This window comes from Callorhinus ursinus, unplaced genomic scaffold, assembly GCF_003265705.2.
Source record: "Callorhinus ursinus isolate GAN/ISIS: 27379988/994484 unplaced genomic scaffold, GSC_fseal_2.0 scaffold3, whole genome shotgun sequence".
In the NCBI taxonomy this organism is placed as follows: Eukaryota; Metazoa; Chordata; class Mammalia; order Carnivora; family Otariidae; genus Callorhinus; species Callorhinus ursinus.
Window position 1 is genome coordinate 27472203 of NW_027397065.1, and position 11487 is coordinate 27483689.

Consider the following 11487-nt stretch of genomic DNA (forward strand, 5'->3'; position numbering starts at 1 on the left):
ACTAAACAGGATAAAGGAGACAAAGCCTGAGCCCCAGCTCACCCTGTCCCTTGTGTGCTTTCCTTCCCCTTTTAGGCCATTTGTAAAATGTGGATTGTCATTCCTGCTGTGTACCTGCCAGTGTCAACATGAAGCTTTAAACAATGCACTTGAAAATAAATATTACAAAACCCAAGATGCTATCACAGGGCACATTCTTATCAGTCTTGAAAACTTTTAGGTTTTCAGAGTATAAATAGTTCCAAGGTTGAAAGAGAGTCTTAGAGGACATTTTTATATTGTGCTCTAAGAAAAAAAAAACTGTACTTGCTTTTAATAAGGGAAATCGAATAGTTTCAAATCGATGGATTAGGGGTATGAGGGGTGGGGAATAGAACATTCTCCCAAATAAAACCACTGAAACAGAGCTAAAGGGGTTAATGAGGAACCTAAGTTGACACAGCGCACAGACGCACTGTGGAATCCAGCAGCGTTCTACAAGACACCTGAAGGACACCACAAGGACGGTCGTCTCCGTCGCCCCAGCCTGGGAGGGTCTACCCAGCCCTCTGCCAGCACGGAGAAAGGCCAGAAGCCAGCAGCAGACATCGTGTGCTGGCATCTGGCATGCACAACTACACAACTGCACAACTCACTCAGTCCTGTAGGATTGCCCCAGACACCCAAGCTTAGAATGACAGATCACTGGAGCCTGAAGTCATTTGAACCAAGTATCTCATTTTACAGATATGGAAACTGAGACTCGGCCGCAAAATGAAGGCACTTCCTTGGGAAAGGTAGCATCCAAGTTCCACCGAGCACCCTGCTCCCCAGACTCCCCACCCGGTGTCCACTCCACTAACCTGGGATGTTTTCTGTCACCTAACTGGAACGGTATTGTTTGCCCCTTGGCCAATATGTGTATATATATACCATGAGACTTCAAATTATCTTAGAGCATTTTCTCCTCCTGACTTGATAAAAAATCTTTGTTCCCCTATCCTTTCCTTAATTATTTTCCAAATATTTAAATATTTCAGGTGCTCTGAGGAACCCTAGTCTTGAATTGTTCTGACCTTATAAAATAGGTAAATTATGGGCACCTGGGTGGCTCAGTCGGTTAAGCATCTGCCTTTGGTTCAGATCACGATCCCAGAATCCTGGGATTCAGTCCCACTTCAGGCTCCCTGATCAGTGGGGAGTCTGCTTCTCTGCCCCTCCCCTGGTTCATGCAAGCTCTTCTCTCTCCCTCTCAAACAAATAAATAAATCGGTAAATTAGGTAATTGGTCTATGAATCCTTCCTATATAGCTCCTTATGGTTTCCATGAGCTCTTTCTCATCTGACCTTCACAATAGCTCTGTGATATAGGCAGGGCAGGGATTCTTTCCCTAACTTTATGTGGTGCTCTTGAGAGGTTAAATGATTTATCTGAACCAGAGTTGGACCCAAGTCCTCCAATCACAATCTTGGCCCTTCCTTCTCCATTCCATCCACTATAGGAGCCTATTATACACCAGGCACAGTAGGACAAAGGTGGACAGAACAGAGCTCAGGTTTTCAGGGAGCTGGTGGCTGGTGGAAACACACACACACACACACACACACACACACACACACACGCACGCACACAGGTAGCAAAGACGTCTTCAGGGGTTAGAAGCTTTGGGGTTACCCTCACATTTGAAAGCAGACTCCACTATTTACCAGTTATGTGAATGTGGCAAGCCATCACCAAATGTTTTTAAACTGTGGTTTCTTCATCTCATAGGACTGCCTCGAGGATCAAAGGAGCTAACAAATGAAAGATGTTTAGTACGGGGCCTGGTTCATGGTAAGCATTCAGTAAGCATATACCTGTTTTAATTAACATTAACACAGTATGATGATAGAGTCATACAAATGTCATTATTGGAGCGGGGCCCAGCAACACCCATACTTGGTTTGGGAGACCAAGTTTCTGGAGAAACTGAATCGTAGACAATGGCTCTGATGAAAGGGTTGTGTGTACAAAAGGATGCTTCTTTTCATCTGTCCATCCGTGTAGTTATCCAGCGCCTGCTGTGAGCACAGCGCTTTACAAAACGATTCTCAGCAGGGCTCCCTTGAATAAAGGGTTTTCCTAGAATACTTAAAATATGAGCTCATTTATAAGAATTATACTACAACTTTTCAGAGTTATACCTACTGGGTGAAATGAGACAGAGCTGTGGTCTGTTCCGATCCGAGCCAGGGGTAACAGCTTAAGAGATACACACCTATAAAAAGAACCTCAACAAAATGACTTTTGTTAGCAGTGGCCAGCTGAATGAGGATCCTACTATCATAGCAGAGGTGGAACCTGAGATGTTTGAGACTCCAGTCTTGTTTGAACTTCACCTTCCATTTAAAGGAGAGAATTTACCTGGCCAAATGCTTACACATAGGCAATATTTGCTTACTGAAGGTAACGTAAATAATAATCCCACACTTTCCACTTTGTACTATGATTTTAACTTCTTCTCCATTTATACCTTTCAACTCACCTGCTCCTGGTATCCAAAGGAGCTAATGGGGATGAAGCGAAGATGTGGCCAAAATGGGCTAGCCTATGAATTTTAAGAAAAAAAGTTCTGCTACTAAAGATAAAACAAAGTCACAAAATATGATAATTCATAAGCTGGATAATTCAAATCAATCCTTTGCATGGTCAACTTTATAAGTAAGAAAGTTGGCACCTATCTGTCCTTTATCCCAATGGACAAGATTAACTCCTTTCTACAAAGTTCCTTAATCTTATGCAGAAGGAAAAACTATCACCTTTCAAGAACACCCAGAAGCTATTTATACCTGCCTCCTAGATGGTTCTAATCTGTCTCAGGCTGCTGCCCTGTATAAAAAAATGAGGGACCAAGTCCTTTGGATAATGATCTTTTCAACTTTCTTCAACTTGATTCTTTGAGATGGGATTAGATTTTTCATTCTCATCTGAAATGTGAGGCGAAAAAACTGAAAAAAAAAAAAAAGACCCACAAGTTTTTTTTAACATAACAGAGAAATATAATTGCTGTGAAGAAGAGAACACCTGCCTTTTAAGCTTATTGGAAACTGAGACAAAGAGGAAGTCACAGAAATTTTAGTTAACAAGAGTACCACATTAAAAAGTAAAAACACCTGTTTCTTAAAAGATTCAGTTCTTTAAAGATACATCTCTTGCCTGAAGAATTATAGAGATCCACTGTATTACCCAAACACAATGTCCACTAACAACATGGCCACAAAAAGGTGGACATGCGTTTCCTAATGCTCTTATTTAATACAACTGACTATAAAATTCAGAGGCCTAAATCTGAGGTCAGATTCTGAAGTCATTCTGTGAGGGGTTAAGTGATGCAGTGCACATCCACATCCTGTAGTGATCTAATTTTATCCGAGGACAGATCCTAAAATATTTCAAGAAGTGGATTGATATAAACTGCCTCTTAAGATACCTTCCTTAAATATCCTCTCTTACGACCAGGCTTTTTACAGAAGCTGTATATCCGACAGAAGATTATTTTCTGTATCAAGGGTCTGGGTTTTCCCGACAGACTCTTACATCTCAAGATTGATGTTCTAAGACAACCATTAATTCATGCATACAGAACTCATTCAGATTTTAGGGATACTTGACATGCTTACCTAAAGTCATAAAGAACAAACTTATTAAAATGCTTCAGAAGTAGAGGAAGTAAGGCTTCAAAAATTATTTTTATTCCCAAAATGTTATTGTTCCCAATTGTCCTATATCAGTGGCTCCCAATCAGCCATGTTCTGCCTAAGCAACACAAGAAAACACCAGACTGTGCCTAAGGCAATTCCACTGGGTTCCTCCAGGGCCCATAAAGAAAGACAACAGAGGAAAGAGAAGGGTGACAGAATGTATACAGTGATTTTAGACCTATCCTGATTTCCTTTAGGCTTTGGGTACATGACTACCTTTATGGCTGCAATAATTTTAAATATAAAGGCCCAGTACAGAAATTTCTTCTGGGAAAGAGTTTTATATTACGTTGTCAAGCAAAAAGCAAGGTATGTTTTTTCCATTCAAGGCCACCGCTGCACTCAGAATAGGAAAGGAGCTGCTTTCAAACATTAGACTATAACTCCTGGTGTCAGCTGATCTACTAACAATCTCTTTCCTTGGCTATTCCTATTTGGAATCATCTACTTCCTGGGATATCATATTTTGGTCAGGTTCCTTATTCATCTTACTTACTCTTCGAGGGGGCTTTGGGGAGTAGACAAAATCCAAGTCTGGCACATACACACAAAAAGTAGAAATGGGGAGAAGTGGATAATGCTTTTGTTAAATTTGTAAATGAATATGTCTAGAGGCTATTTCATTTTTGCTATAAAAATGGTGTGCATACTTAGAGCCATCTCTGTCAGCAGTGATAAGATTTGTAAGATATAATACCAACAGCATTTTTCACAGAACTCGAACAAACAACCCTAAAATTTATATGGAACCATTAAAGACCCCAAATAGCCAAAGCAACCTTGAAAAAGAAAAACAAAACTGGAGGCATCACAATTCCAGGCTTCAAGTTATATTACAAAACTATAGTGATCAAGACAGTATGGTGCTGGCATAAAAACAGACACAAAGATCAATGGAACAGAAAACCCAGAAATAAACCCTCAATTATATGGTCAATTAATCTTCAACAAAGGAGGAATGAATATCCAATGGGAAAAAGACAGTCTCTTCAACAAATGCTGTTGGGAAAACTGGTCAGCTATGTGCAGAAAAATGAAACTGACCACTTTCTTACACCATACACAAAAATAAACTCAAAATGGATTAAGGACCTAAATGTGAAATCTGAAACCATAATAATCCTAGAAGAGAGCACAGGCAGTACTTTCTCTGACATTGGCCATAGCAAAATTTTTCTAGATATTTTTCCGGAAGCAAGGGAAATAAAAGCAAAAATAAACCCCATCAAAATAAAAAGTTTCTGTACAGCAAAGGAAACAATCAACAAAACTAAAAGACAACCAACTGAATGGGAAAATATATTTGCAAATGACATATCTGGTAAAGGGTCAGTATCCAAAATATATAAAGAACTTACAAAACTCAACACCCAAAAAAATAATCCAATTTAAAAATGGGCAGAAGACATGAACAGACCTTTCTCCAAAGAAGACATACAGATGGCAAACAGACACATGAAAAAATGCTTAACATCACTTGTCATCAGGGAAAAACAAATCAATACCACAATGAGATACCACCTCACACCCGTCAGAATGGCTAAAATCAAAACCACAAACAAGTGTCTGCGAGGATGTGGAGAAAAAGGAACCCTCATGCTCTGTTGGTGGGAACGCAAACTGGTGCAGCCACTGTGGAAAACAGTATGGAGGTTCCTCAAAAAATTAAAAATAGAATTGCCATGCAATCCAGTAATTGCACTACTTGGTATTTACCCCCAAAATACAAAAACACTAATTCAAAGGGATACATCCATCCCTATGTTTATAGCAGCATTATTTACAATAGTCAAATCATGGAAGCAGCCCAACTGTTCAACAACAGATAAACGGAGGGGCGCCTGTGTGGCTCAGTCGTTAAACGTCTGCCTTCAGCTTGAGTGATCGAGCCCCACGTCGGACTCCCTGCTCCGTGGGAAGCCTGCTTCTCCCTCCCCACTCCCCCTGCTTGTGTTCCCTCTCTCGCTGTGTCTCTGTCAAATAAATAAATAAAATCTTAAAAAAAAAAAACTAAAAAAGCAACAGATAAATGGATAAAGAAGGTGTGTGTGTGTGTCTCTCTGTGTGTGTGTGTGTGTGTGTGTGTGTCTGTGTGATGGAGTATTACTCACCCATAAAAAAGAATGAAATCTTGCCATTTGCAACAACATGGATGGATCTAGACAGTATAATGCTAAGTAAAATGCATCAGTCAGAAAAAGATAAATATGATATGATTTCACTCATATGTGGAATTTAAGAAACAAAACAAATGAGCTCCGAAAAAAAAGAGAGAGAGAGACAAACCAAGAAACAGACTCTTAACTACAAAGAACAAACTGCTGGCTACCAGAGGGGAGGAGGGTGGGGGGATGGGGGAAACAGGTGAGGGGGATTAAGAGCGCACTTAGGAGGCGCACTGAGTCATATACAGAATTACTGAATCACTATTTTATACACCTAAAACTAAAATAACACTATGTTAACTATACTGGAATTAAAATTAAAAACTTAAAAAGATTTCTAAGATACAGTCTCCACCTGACTTAAAGGGCATATGGTTGAGTGTTTTTTTTCTTTTTCTTGCAGCCACCACAACAACCTATTACATTCAGGAGGCTCTTGTTGCGCATACTTTGGCATTAACAGAGGGATAAATCAGGGCAGGGAATGTGGTGACAAAGCTGTGGCTGGAAAAAGTGAAGTGTTAAGCCCTCAACAGTAAAACAGGACATTTTTTTTCCCAGACAAGTAACTCTGAGCAGGCATTAGAGGGCATCTAAATATACCTTCCCATAACTTGCCCCTATCGTCTCTTCCTCTTCCCCAATTCTCCCTCTTAGATATTCACCCAAAAGTTATTAGAGTTTGGTGCTCTGCTAAATGCAGGTGGGAGTAGTTTAGGAAACACATATGAGGCCCTAATCATAAACCTCTTTCTATTTTAGTCTGGAATGGAAGGAATAGAATACTGACACATACTTAACACACCCCCACTTAACATACACATAAAACCTATACTGAGTGAGTATGAGCCGGCCAGTGTATCTGATGAATGTATGTTCCCAGACTCACTGTGGCTGGGATTCAGAAAGGCATCAGGAATGAGAAAGCCAAGTGTGGTGAGGAATCTGAAGGTGGAATTTGCTGAGGTGAAAGCAAACAGGATGTCTGGGGGCACATGAACCTAACTACAGAGGCAAAAAGACAGACTTGACCTGAGTGGAACGCAGGAAGGAGAAACCAAGGTTGACTGGTACTAGGGAAGCTCCCTGAACGACGAAATTGATTTCCAGTGAAGAAAGAGCTATAAGAACAATAATATAACATAGTCTAGCACAGACCAAAGGCTAGGGACCTGTTAGTTTTCATCTACCCCCTAGGGGCCGGGATCCACCCTAACCAGGCATGGTACTCCCATACTCCCAGACACGTGAGGCTAGCATTTGCAAGTTGCTCATCAAAAGGTATCACTCCAGAGGCAACTACTTTCAGCTCTTCACCTCTCTGTCAACACTGAAGGCTTTGTCCCTTAGCTTAGTGGAGGTCAGGAAAGATTTCCCACTGGTGAAATTAGTGGTGTTTGAGCTATGTGGATGCACTAGAAGTACGGTAAGGTACTCCACCCGAAGACACAAGAGATAGGGGCATCTGGCAAGCCCAACCTTGTCCTGTGTCATGGTGGCCACTTCTCAGTTCTGGAACAGTCCTGCGTACAGCCACTGGCTTGGAGGCGTCTCATCATTGGATCCTGACTAGGTTAGCGGGATTGTGCTCCCCATACATGGCACATCTGCTTCACAGTAACTTTGCACATGACGTATTGTCAGGGTATCTGAAAGTTCAGAGGACAGGCGTGGTGGCTGTTTCATGCCTACTTAGGCAATGAAGCATCTGCATACATAGAGGATCTGGAGGAGTCTGCACTCACCCTGGGAACACGATGGAGGAGTAAAACTTCTATCCCTCATCTACCTCAACTGCCAAAGGTTACTGAGAGCCATCCCAAACCCCACTTAATTAAAAATAACCCAACTGGCTTAGAGTCAGTTTGTAGCACACGTGAATGAAGACATTTTACTAGAAACAAATGTATCATAAAAACTAACATTTTTAAAATCATAAAAAATGGGAGTAGTTATGCTGGACACATGCCTGAAAAGTAGAAACTGCACAATGCAATGGATTTTCATTAATCAGAACCTAAGGGGCGTGTGGGTGGCTCAGTCGTTAAGCGTCTGCCTTCAGTTCAGGTCATGATCCCAGGGTCCTGGGATTGAGCCCCGCATCAGGCTCCCTGCTCCGCGGGAAGCCTGCTTCTCCCTCTCCCTCTGCCCACTCATGCTTGCTCGCATTCTCTCTCTCTCTGTCTCACTCACTCTCTCTCAAATAAATAAATAAAATAAAATAAAATCAGAACCTAAACATGAAAAAAAAAGTATCTACAATTTTTTAATTCCTACATGGCTTCTCTAAGAGAATGTCCCTAAGATGCTGTAAGATTCCAAATGAACCTAGCAAAAATACATATTGACAGCTTAGTGAAGTGCATTTTACTAACATCTGGCATTTAAAAACCAGTATTTGATAACTAACACCCTACGAGATCTCTCAATAAGAATACATTAGTAAATAAAATTATGTTGGTAAATTACATATATAACCAACCTTTATCAATTCAGAGAGAGAGGGGGAGAGAGAGAGAGAGAGAGAAAGACAATGCACACATATCCAATGCTAAAAAGCAAGAAAAGCCAGACCCCCTTTCTTGGCCAAGCAGCATGGTACACATTTCCTTCTCACTGATCTTAAGTCTCTAGATAATTTCCACATGGACATTTGCTGCTGACAGCCACCATCAGACAGAGCTCTATGACCTGACTCCTCTCCAGGGAAGGCCAGAGAGAAGGCTTCATACCATTCTTGGAAAGCATTCAACTGCCACATGTAGCATGATCTTTTAAAACCAAAAAAATCCCACACTGCAGACAGCTTTGCTATGTTAGCATGCAGTTGTTAGACATATACAACAAAAATGTAAGCCTCTAAATAGAACCATCTTTTTTTGTTGTTTTTCTTTTTTTACTTCGCCATTATTCAAACACAAAATTTCCACCAGTTCAGGGAACATGTATCGCCACTTGCGATTTCATTCTCTCAACTCCCAGCCCCTTCCTCCGAAAACCTGTTCCTCCTGCTAGTCACGCACCAACACACATTGAATGCCAAGGTGCAGAATCCTGGGCACAGAACACAAAACTAGACAAAATGCAATTTCTGCACACATGGAGCTCCGAGGGGGACATTCCAGTACTTTCCAGATTGCACAATTTCTACAGTGTCCGTCTGCTCTAAGTGTTGCTGAAAGAAAAAGCAAAAAAACCCATCTTGCTCCAAGCTTTACCCTCCCTTCCTGCTACTGCTTCCCTTTTCCGCTCAATTCAGATTTGTCTTTACCTTTGATTTATGTTAATCAATTTCATCTTTCATTCCTCCCAAACACATCTTCTCTGTTTGTTGTGTTCCTCCTTCCTTCTGGAGTCTGCTTGTTTCTCTGCATTTAGAATTCTACTCTGTGAGACTTGCTTCCCAGTAAAAAGGTTCTTTGACCTGTATCTTAGAATAACCTCGCCAAGACTGTTTTCTAGAAGATTGCAGGAACTGAAATTGCTGCTATCATGTGCTGGGTCATCGCTGATCCGATCTGCCACTTTTTCCTAGGGTCTCTGCTCCCTACTGACCACCCCACAGCTCCCTCATATTCCTGCAAGGAAGCAAACTTGTAGATCTAGGAATAAACAGGAGAAAAATCAGAGTCCTTGGGAGCTAGGGTTAGCCAGCTAGTAAGAGAGGAGGCCACGAGGCATTCCAATAGGAAATGGAATGGGAGCACTGTCCTGAGAGTTACACAGTGCCCCGGGCGGCTTGCAAGTGAGAGCCGACAAAATCTGATACCTCTGATTGAGGAAGCAGTGTGACACGTTACGCATCGTGGCTATGACCGTGTTCACAACTTTCAGGAAAGGCTCACAACCACCATGACCTTCAGGCAGCTCGCAGTGCCCTGACAGAAGTACTCAGTCGTAAGAACAATAATGTCACCCGAAGAACACGCAGACCTGTAATGAAGGAGGACGGGCTAGCTAGACCAACAAGCTGCCCATGGTCTTGACAGTCTCATGTCAGAGCATGTCCGGTGAGAGGGTGAGAGAGAGAGAGACAGAGACAGAGAGAGAGCTGGCTGACAGTCCTTCCCAGGGCACAGAGAGGAGGTGGGAGCAGTCCCTGGGCCTACACGTTCTCAAACTGCCGGCCGAAAGAGTAAGGCCAGTTTCCAATTCCGGACACGTGCTGTCTTTCACACACACTCGCAATGGCCCGGCTACTTCCCTTTGTTACCCCCATCACTCACAATCCTGTAACTCTCTCACCAGAGGCTACTCTGTCCGGAAGAGGACACCCCAGCTAATCCTCAAGTCCTGCTGAGTGCTAAAGTGTTTCCCTCAGGGTGCATCATTCATTTCCCCCCACTTCCCAAGTCCCCTTCAGGCACAGAACACAAGAGACCCAGGCAGCCAAGGCAAAATGTGTTGGGGGGGCGGGGGGTATTGTCTCTTTGTGTCCCTCCTCCCAGGCTGACTCCCTATTCCAGATTCTAAATACAAGGCAGTGCACCATGGTGTGAATGCACAAAAGCACAAAGCCACAAACCAAGCAGCCCCGAAAAGTGCCGTGGGTTGTGGCCAAGGCCTGACACGCCCCCTGCTCATTCCCTCAGGCCTGCTTTCAAAGCCCACAAAGGACACCAGAGTGAAGGATGGGGAGACACCACCTGACATCCAATCGTCTGTGCTCAGGGCTCCCCTCTTGGTTCCATCCACATAACTTTCTGTTCAATCTGTGGCCCTTAACTGAGTCACCCTGCACGCTCTCTCATGCTGGATACACCTGATGCAACCTCCCTGAATAGCTTCGGTCCAACTTGACAACCTCGGAAGGAAACACTTCAAATACAATGTGACGTGCACTAGAACACAGATGCAGTGAGATTTGGGAGATCCAGCAGCAAGCCAGGTCTGTGCCTTGACTCCTCCCACTTTGTCAGTCCCACCACCTGTGTCAACTCTAGCACCTAAATTCTGAGGAATTTCTACTTCCCTAATCAACACTCAGTTCATCAGCCACTCTCTCCAGATCTCTTCAGTCTGCTGACAGTTCTTTCTCCTTCTATTCTCATCTCCCTCTAAGCCACGCTCCACACACAGCCAGGCACTTCTTTGACCGCTCATTCAATGCAGGCCCTGCCCCTCTCTTAAAAATACTGGTCACTGTTCATAACCCCTCCCGTCTCCCCACATCCCACCTGGCACCTGGTTTAGCCAGGCTGAAACACCCATAGTACCCCCAAATCACCATGCTCAACCCTGCCACCCTGCCCCTGGGACTTGGCACACAAACCCTTCACCCTCCTCAGAACACAATTCCCAGCTCCCTCTCACCCCCAACCTTCACTTGGCTAGCTGCACCCAGGCCTTTAAGTTTGTGCCTCTCTTTTAAGCTCCTGCTATAAAACCTATACCAACCACAAATGCTTGCTAGCAAACCCCCTGCCTCTGTCAGAGGTCTAACAAATTAAGGGGACTAGAACAGGACCTTGTGTAGAGTAGTCTCTTGATATCTGTTACAAATAAGGAATCCCAGGACAGCAACTAGGTCTTGTCTACCTTTACATCTTTGTCCTTAGCACAGTGCCTGACAGAAGCAGTTGACTCTGGGGCGCCTGGGTGG

At 43.0% G+C, this 11487-nt stretch overlaps 1 protein-coding gene across 4 annotated transcripts in view; it reads right to left on the reverse strand.

Annotated features, from left to right (window-relative positions):
• Window positions 1-11487, reverse strand: part of MCC (MCC regulator of WNT signaling pathway) — a 387205-nt gene that overhangs the window by 159696 nt on the left and 216022 nt on the right. The gene's annotated exons all lie outside the window — the stretch shown is intronic.